Source organism: Tyto alba, unplaced genomic scaffold, assembly GCF_018691265.1.
Source record: "Tyto alba isolate M040663 unplaced genomic scaffold, T.alba_DEE_v4.0 Super-Scaffold_41, whole genome shotgun sequence".
Taxonomy (NCBI): Eukaryota; Metazoa; Chordata; class Aves; order Strigiformes; family Tytonidae; genus Tyto; species Tyto alba.
Window position 1 is genome coordinate 15,902,796 of NW_024881317.1, and position 9,274 is coordinate 15,912,069.

A 9,274-nucleotide genomic window follows, 5' to 3' on the forward strand; every position below is an offset into this window, starting at 1 on the left:
CTTATGAAACAAATACCAAGCTTTGAATTGGGGGGATGCAACTTGGGTTTGCTTTGTTGCTTTACTTCTTATAATCCAATTAGAATGTACACTGCCATATCTCAGTGTGTCAGGGAAGGACTGGAGAGCTGGGTTCTGAAACACTCTTTTTCATTACTAACTCCGAGGAATACTGACAGCAGGAGAGCTTTCACAGTGTAGTGATCTGTAGCAGCTTCTGTAATTCATTCTCTGGTATGTCCTCCCCTGCCATTGCAGTCTTCCCCCAACAAGATACAATCTGTCATTGCCAATAGCATGAATTGAAGCTCCACAAAAATTTCAGCTAAGCCTCAGAAAGCCTGCATAGTGCTGGGCCCACACATAGCATCAAGCTGATGGTCTGTCTTCTCATGGTTTCACTGCTGTTGTGCCAGACTAGTTTGATGAGAGCCAGTCTTGACAAGTCACCATAGACTGCAGTCATGCACTGCTGTTGCAGGGCAGACACATCACAGTTGGGTTAGTGTGGAAGGTGCTTCAGAGTGATCTTGAAATCCAGCAGTGGCTGTATGAATACCTACATGCTCTTTGACCTCAAACAGTACATGGCTAATAAATGATACTACAAAACTGTTTCAAAGATTCATGTGAGTAGCAGGGTAGAGACTTTTTCCACAGAGAAAAATAATTTTTCAGGTTTTATGTTAAAAATGCTTGGAAAGTGCTGAAAGTGTTTGATGCTGAAGAACATGAAGTGCTCCGAGTCCTTATTCATAAGGCTGTTAAGTTACCTAATTTGTCAAAACTCTTGGGGAGTGGGTTACCAGAACTGTAACTGTGGTAAAAACTGGAAAACAGGGCCATGTCTATCACCAACATGAGAAATGAAACTAGAAATTGTTATTTCTGAATGATATTTCAAATCATTATGAATCCAGGATTTCCCATTTCTCTCTGAAGAGCCTTTAAAATAGGGTAGAAGTAAAATTGATACATTTTTCTTAAAAGGACTCTTGAAAACCTACATGTACTAGAGAATGACAAGTTGAACCTCATTTCTTCTTGTATGTTTTGTGTGGTTTTTGGTAAATAGTCTAGGTGGAATATTATTAGTAACAGCTCTACAGGATAGATGAAGAACAAGGAACTAATAGGATAATATCTCCTACTGTGTTGTATAGAACTTCTCCCATAAGCTTTTTCTTTCTGATGTTTATCCTACTAAAAGTAAATAATGTACCTGGATGGCAGTGCTGAGATGACATGTGCTTGCGTTGCACAGCTGTTTGTGTCTGGAGATAACTTGGCCCCACACCTCTATTCAGCATGTAGTGTGGAGGTGATGAGAAACTGCTGAGATCCCTGCTGAGGAACAGAAGAAAGAAGCATCTTCTCCTTCACAGTTTTTATCTAAAAACAAGTTAATCAATATGCTAAACACTGATAGCAAAATACACTCACTTAGACTGATGTTCTGAGGAGGTCTGGAAGGAACCATTTGTCCACAGCAAAGCTTTTTTAAGGGTGAAATTATCTGTGGAAGGGATGGAAGAAATGAGAAACTGAAAATATATTTATATCTTTGCTTTAGGGGTAGGAGTTACAAAATAGTGATGACTCCAAAAAAGCACATCCCCATTGACACTTTCAAGTCTCTCTACCACAGTTCAGTGAAGCAAGCAGACAAAAACGGCTGGACAAATTGTTCATTTTTGCACTGAAATGGTGATTGACATGATCCTGTTCTGGAACACAATGAATCTCCTGTGCCTATCAAATTATTTTTTCATAGTCACTTCTTGCTCTGAATGACTTAAGAAACCTACATGCTTATGCAGTAGCTATCATTGAGGTGAAAGTGTAGAGAAAGTGTGCAGGGAGTCTGTTTCCCTCAAGTGACAAAGTTGTGACTAAAAAGATAAAGCAGTAGAACGGTCAAAGGTGTTACTTTGACAGCATGGATAATTTCCATCATTACAGACCAATTATTTCTTTCTCCATCATAATATGTTATCTTCATAAGAATAAAGTAATGCACATTTCTACAATATGTGTAACAAATTAACAGGTAACTGGCCTGTTCTCAACATTGTCCATTTAGGCTGCACATGTAATACTTTCTGAGGTACGATGACAATTCTTTTATTCTCACTTTTGTTCCTGATGACTATTACCAATACATTTTCTTTAATTCTTATTGAGCATTGAATTGATATGAACAGGTTTTGAAAAACAGTGACTGAGAGATCTCTTTACCGAGAGATAATAGCTAATATAGATCCTGTTAACATGTATCATAAAGGTTGGTTTTAACTTTTATGCACTTCATTGCATTTATAAGCACTGAATTTCTGCTGTTAATTTATTTGTTGATTCAGTGTTGTGTCACAAACACTTTTTTAAGCTCTTCACAGTTACTTTTAATTCTGTTTATCCTGAATCTGTGCCATCAGTAGTCTGTGCCGCCTTACTGTTCTCCATTTTCTGCATAATTTGGAATAGGTTGAACAGTACTGGTCCAAACTGTTTGGGACCAACTTCTTCAATTTGTGCTGTAAAATGACCATTTAATCTCTAATTTTTGCATTCTCTCTTTTAAAGGAAAGGATCTTTTATCTTTTTACATGACAGCTGAGTGTCCTGAAAAGTCTTTTCTAGTGTCTTGTAAAAAGTTCTGGGTCTGATTTCTATTTGCAAGAGTCAGCTTGCTCTCCCTTCTATCATTTTTATCTGTGCATACCATTCTGTTCACTCTTACAATGTCAAATCACTTATTCAGTGTGGAAGAAAGGCTGGCTAATCTGTATTCAGATTTATCCTCTACCTTTTTTAAAAGCGAACCAGTAATACCACTTTAATCCTTGATGAGATATTTCTCTATCATGCCTCTCCTGAAGAGAATCTATGCAAGGGTAACTTTCAAGAGAGGTAGACAAAGACAGGATGGCAATAGTTAAATGTGAAGCAGTGTGGCTGATGCTATGGAAAACTGATCTCTGGGGATCCCTTTGCGTGTGGGATCCAGTGTGTCTAGCTGAGTTCTACATACTTAAAGCCAACCTAAATGCATTAGTGATGGTAGTACCTCTTGAGGAGACTGTAACCTAATTAACTACTATGTTTGTTAGTTTGATACCACTTATTCATACTTAGTTACACCTATACCCATATGTATTATATATATTTGTATATAATCTGTGCAAAATATGTATTATATATATATTTGTATCATCAAATGAGGGTGTCTGAATGGGAGTAATTAGAGAAAGACAAGTTAAGCGGCTGTCAGAAGTTCATACTTCAGGTCCCCTTAAGTGGGGCAAGAAACTGCCATAGCTTTTCAGTTCTGCTCCTGAGGTAACCCCTGAGATTATGAATTGGGTAGAAAATTACTTAATTTGCAGGAAAAAGACCTCCAAACATCCTATTTCATGTGCCAGCATTACAAGGCTACTTTTCACTTAAATTGTGATCTGATAGATTTTTTAACGTGGGAAGCTGACTTAAGTTATTTGTCTTGCTAGATCTGCATTCCCCTCTCTGCGTCCCGCCTCAGCAAACTGCCTCCTCAGTAAGTCCTGCAGGCATTTGTTATGAGCATGTTAAGCAAAAGCTGAATTTACTGTCTCGTGTGGGTGCCCATCATTTACTCATTCCTCAGGAGAAAGAGGTTCCTTCTGCAAGTTCCTAAGACTCATTCATTAGTAACAAATACCAGTTTCCTCCATAGCAGAGGCACTGAAGAGATTGTGGGATCTGAGAAAAAACACTCTGCATGGATTCCTGTTCTGCAAATCAGTTTCAGGCTTAACTGGGAGATTTCTAGCAAGGGCTCAGCACTGCACTAACATGGCTTCAGGAAAAATGGGTATAAACCCTAAAAATTTCATTTATATAGGAAGGTATTAAATATTAAATCCTTTAGTGTGCCGCTGCTGCTTCTGTGCATTCATTTAAGATCCTATAAGCAATTAAAAATGACAAAATCAAGTCTCTATAAACTTGAAAAAATGTTTTAAAAACATCAAACAAAACCAACACTGAAACAAACAGCTTCATTATTAGAAATTTCAGTCATTAGGATATAAGATGGAAGTCAGTGGTTACTAACACTGCCTCTAAAGATGCATCAGCAGTTTTGTGGGTTCATGCTCTGCCTGTTGTTTCTTGCTTTGACTAAGAAATAACTTGTTTTGCTCTCTTGACTGCAGCAGGCTGACAGCAAACTGTTTTCACTTGCATGTTTGTGTTTCAAATAAAGGTGGAATATAGAATCAGTCAGGTTTTGCAGTACATTTGTGTCACAGTGTCAACATAGGAGAGGAATGTCCCTCCCCAGCTGTTGTATCACAAAAACTGTGCATCTGGCTGCCTGCTACACATTTTAAAAACTCTCGAGTTCCCACCTATGGGGTGCATGGCTCACCCTGCCTTCACATCTCCTTGGAACACCCACTGTGTTAATACATTTTCTTGACCAGGGCATTCACACACTCTCAGATCTGGAGGCCCAGATGCTAGCTGGGTGAGTCACCACATCAACTGTTCCTGCTCTGGCACCACCAGCAGCTAAGGAGTAAGGGATGGAATAGAAGAATGCACAGCATAAGAGCACATAGTCGCTGACTGTTTCAGAGAAAGGGAAGACTAACCAGTAGTGTCAGGGAAGTATCACAGAGATTTATTAAATGGCTGAGTAGTCTTCCTAGAGAGTTGGTGGAGGATCTATTTGATTTATATCTTAGTTGTTTGGGCAATCTAGCTTTAACCACCTAGTAAGTTTGCTACTGAAGACAAATGTGCAATGGCAGGCAGATAGATGCTGTGACCAAATAGATCTTGTTTCTCTTTGTTTCTTGTCCACCAGCTTTTAAAAGGAACATTGTTTGTAAATGTTTGAGTAGAAGTTAAGCTGTTCCTCATCATCATAAACCTCCAGGTCTTTGTTTAATACCTCCCTCTATTGAATAAGATCCTTTTATGCAGACAGCTGAAAAATAATTCAGAGCTCACTGAGGTTCTTAAAGTATATTATTTGGCTGTGCACTTTAAAGAAGTTTTTCTGTGATAAAAATATTATAGAACACTTATCAGAGAATAGAGGAATGCAGCTGAGGAGGTTTAGTTTGCCCCATTACTATGGGTATGCCATCAGTATGACATAGAACCACTTTAGTGGTGAATACTTGCTCTTAGCAAGAAAAGAATACTGAGAAACTCTGATTATAAGACCACCACAATCTAATCTGTCTCCTTTCCCTAAGTTTGTGGTTAAAATCTGTTGGCATATGGCCCACAACATATTGCCTCTCTTACAGCAGAGCAAAAGTATGCAGAAGTATTTCCTCTAACAATCAAAGCTTCAGTGCAAAAGTAGTGACCCAAATTAACTGTTTGGAAGAAAAAGGTTAAAGGTGTTTTAGAAAAGCATTCCTGACCAAACAGAAATAAATCAGCAAACTTCACCCACACATCCTCCAAACCTGCAATCAGCAATAATTTCATAGAAATAAAACAAATGGATTGCCACATTCCTTCATGTCTATTACACTTCTGTCTTCATTGCAAAAATTACTCAGAAATGAAAAGTTGGAAGGAAACTTGGCTGTTGCTTATAGCTTTATCACTTGTGCTACAGCAAACATACTCTCTATAAAAATTTCTAGGATGCACTGTTTCTGGTTCTAATAAGTATTCCCAAAATTTTAATATAAAATCTCTAATGCTGTTTCTGTACATAATAGTAATGAATTAGGCCTCTGGATAACAAAAGTGTATTAGAGCTACAGTTCAGTTGTGCCTAACAAATTTTAGCCCCTATCCAAGAAAGGAGCTTGTTGTTTAATGGAAGCACCTTAGCATGCACATAAACTGTATTTTATATAAGGTTAAGGTGCCCTCTGGAACTGGGGCTTATCTTTAAAATAGATGTTTAGATGTGCTATTTAGATGAAAAGATCAGTAAAATGTATCTTTTATTAAATTCTGTGTTTAGCTACAAAACAAACAAGAAATGGAAAAAATCAGCACCACATTTAGTGCTTCATGTTGTAAGACATGTGATGGGTGACAAGTGAAGGGTATTTTGAATTATAGCATCATTAGAAAGGTATGCTCTCACTTTTATTTACTTCAAATTTATAAGAAAGGGATGAAGTCAGCAAATTCTAACCACATTTACAAAGAAATAGGTACTTTTCCTTCACAATTATTAGCTAGGAAGGGAAAAGAACAACTTGAGATTTGTCCAGAAGTAGTGCTGTGAAGTAGAAGTCAGTTTGACTATGCTAGGTTTTGTGCATGCGACTGTGCATAAGACTGATGTGAATGAGAGACTATTTATGAAGTGTTTTGCAAGAGATTTCTTTGTATTTTTACCTTCTAGCTAGGGCAGATATCTTTAGCTTTGAAGAAAGTGGATTTGAGGATCAGTAGCATGAAGCAATGGCATGTCAGTTTTGACAGTGGACAGTAGGAGAGGTAGTTGATGTTGCATGTGGTAAAAAACAGGAAGAAATGAGAAGCTGAGACTGTCTAACAGGAGAGCTGGCATTTATTAGGAAGAAACCAACTAGTGTTCAATCAGTTCTGTCACAGTAAAAGGAGAGTTGCTGAAGAAGGCCTGGTTACAGGAGATACTGGTATAGGAAATACTGAGAGTGAGAAATAGAAAGAACTTGGGAGGCATTCCTGAAGAGTTTATTGTGCTCTGGGAACTGGAGAGAATAAGACAGAGCCCTCTCCCAAGCAGGATTCTTCAAGAAACCTCTTATTTTCCTTAACATTGTGATATAAAATATGAAATTCTTTAGAGTAAACTATTGAATAGAGTACATCAATGTTTTTATTTTCAAAGCAAATAAAAACATTTATTAATTTGGGAGAGACGCTGTGATGAATTCTTCTCTCATAAAATGCAGAAACTTCATTATACTGCTTGAAAACACAGACAATTGCAATGTAAGTACACTAGAAATGCAACATTTCAGCCTGACATCTCTCCCACTTAGAGAGCTTTGTGCTCCACATCAGAGCTACCTTCCTGTAAATAATTTCTCTGAGCAGTGAATTATTAGCATTGTCTTTTGGCTACTAGCACAGAAATGATGGCTGAAATGAATTGATAGGATAATGTAGTGATTCCTAATAGAAACAGAACCAAAGAAAAATCAGTTATTAGGTGCTGATGCTGTGATACTTGTTTTGTGCCCAGCCAGGTGCCGTGTTCTGTGTGGCAGCCAGATTGGTCCTGCTAAGCAAAGTGAAGCCCCATTGTGTTTCTGCTGTCTCCGTGCTCAACCTTTCATGGCTGCCAAGCTCTGACAATGGGAAGATGGTAGAATTGCGAAGTGGAGTCTGCCCCCTTTTCCCCCACTTCTGCTGATGCTGTGCATCCCTCTTCCTACCAAATGCTCAGGGTGGGATAAGGTACTGCTCACAAGAGGGTAGCTGATGGCAGGAAGGAAGAATGATTATCTGCAGTTCATGCCCCACAAAAGAGCATGAGGGAAGGGAAGATGAGCAGGCCAAAATCTTTGGGTGCGCTGCTCAGAAAAGGCCCCTGGGGAAGGTCCAGTCTTTTAGTAAGGCGAGATTGGCTGGGAGAACAGAATAGAAACCCTGCTCTGTCTTTGACACTGACTGACATTTCTCTGTATGGTTTAATTCCATTGAGATTCTTAGTAACATCATGATCCTTTCTTCTGTGAAAATCACAGATGCATCAAATGGTGCAAGCATCAAATGGCATAACAGGATCCATACGAAAACATTCACTTCTTCCTTAAATTGAAAGCCCATGCATGTTGCAGTAAGGAAATAATTTGATTGTTAATTATTTGACTACTTTAGTATTTTGGTTCTCCTGAGAGAAGCTTAAATCTCAATTACATTTCAATTTGATATAAAGTAATTACCTGTGTGAAAAGGTTGTTATTTCAAAAGTTGCTCTGTGGAGTCCTCAGGACTGATGCTAATTCACTTTTGACCAAGCAAGTCCCTGGTGTAAATTGCTTAAATAAGTATATACTGAAAAATATTGCCCCGTATGTCAGCCATACTTACAATTTCAAGGAATGTGGTAATGTGGTGTTACTTGACACTGTGACCTTTACTCAGTAATAACTGCATATTGCACAATGGGTATCAGCTCTTACACATTATGACTAAGACCATTTTAATTCTTTCGCTAGTTTCTTCTATGTATAAAAAGTAAACAGTAAACTTAGGGTGGGTTCCCCCTCACACCTTCATCTCCTAGCCACTTATAATCCAGAACACAGAGCTTAATACTCCATCTGTTTATGTTCTGCAAAATGTACATCAGTCAGAAGAGAGCAGGGATTTGGCATTTCCATTTTATTAATGTACCTTTTATGGGGAGGAACAGCAGCTGCAACCGAAAAAAAAGTGCATGTGAAAGAAAAATGATAAAGAGAGGGATAGGTGGCAACACTAAAGAGCCACAGGTGGAACAGTTGGAGGAAGTGTATACATCTGAACACATCCCTTTAGGTATTCTCTACTTTCACCATGGACTTTTTCTTAGTCTCTTCCCTACATTTCCCCATGATTTCATTGCGTATTGTTGACATAGAGCCAACTAAGTGTTAAAAACAATCTCTTCCTCCCAAACAATAAAAGCAAAATTTGCAACAGGTGCAATGACACGAAGGCATCATCCTTCGTAGAAGGCAGCAGACAGTACCTGAAGCTTTGGCTATAAACATAACCAAAATCATTCTGGAATACAGATGTGAAATGAGACAATACTCAAGCTCATAAAATTTCTGCAAGATTCATATCCTTTAGATAATTTTTATCTATCTGGATAGAAAGAACAGAGTCAGTGTGTATGTCTGCTTTTAGTGCTTGTTTTAGTCAGGCAGTCAATGTCAATACAGTAAAAAGGGTAAGAAATGCTGTAATTTTCATTTGGCAATCACACACAGGTCAAGTTGTATTATCATTGTTCTATCAGTTTCCCTCCTATTGTGTATGTTCACATTCACACTGAACTGAAACTCACTGAAAAAAAATAGTGGAATAGGAGATTTTTCTTACTGCTGAGATCCTATTGAGAGTAGAAAAATGGATCTACACTGATCAGTTTTTGTTTTAGTTTAGGAAAAAAAAAAAGGATTTGGAGGGTACTTGTGATAAATTTTTAAATAAACGTCTTGCATTGTAACATGGGTCATGTCTAGCCATGATGGAAAAAAAAATCCCGTAAATAGGCTGCTTCATATGTATGATTATAACATGAAAAACAAGTCTGTCTGTCTTACCTTAA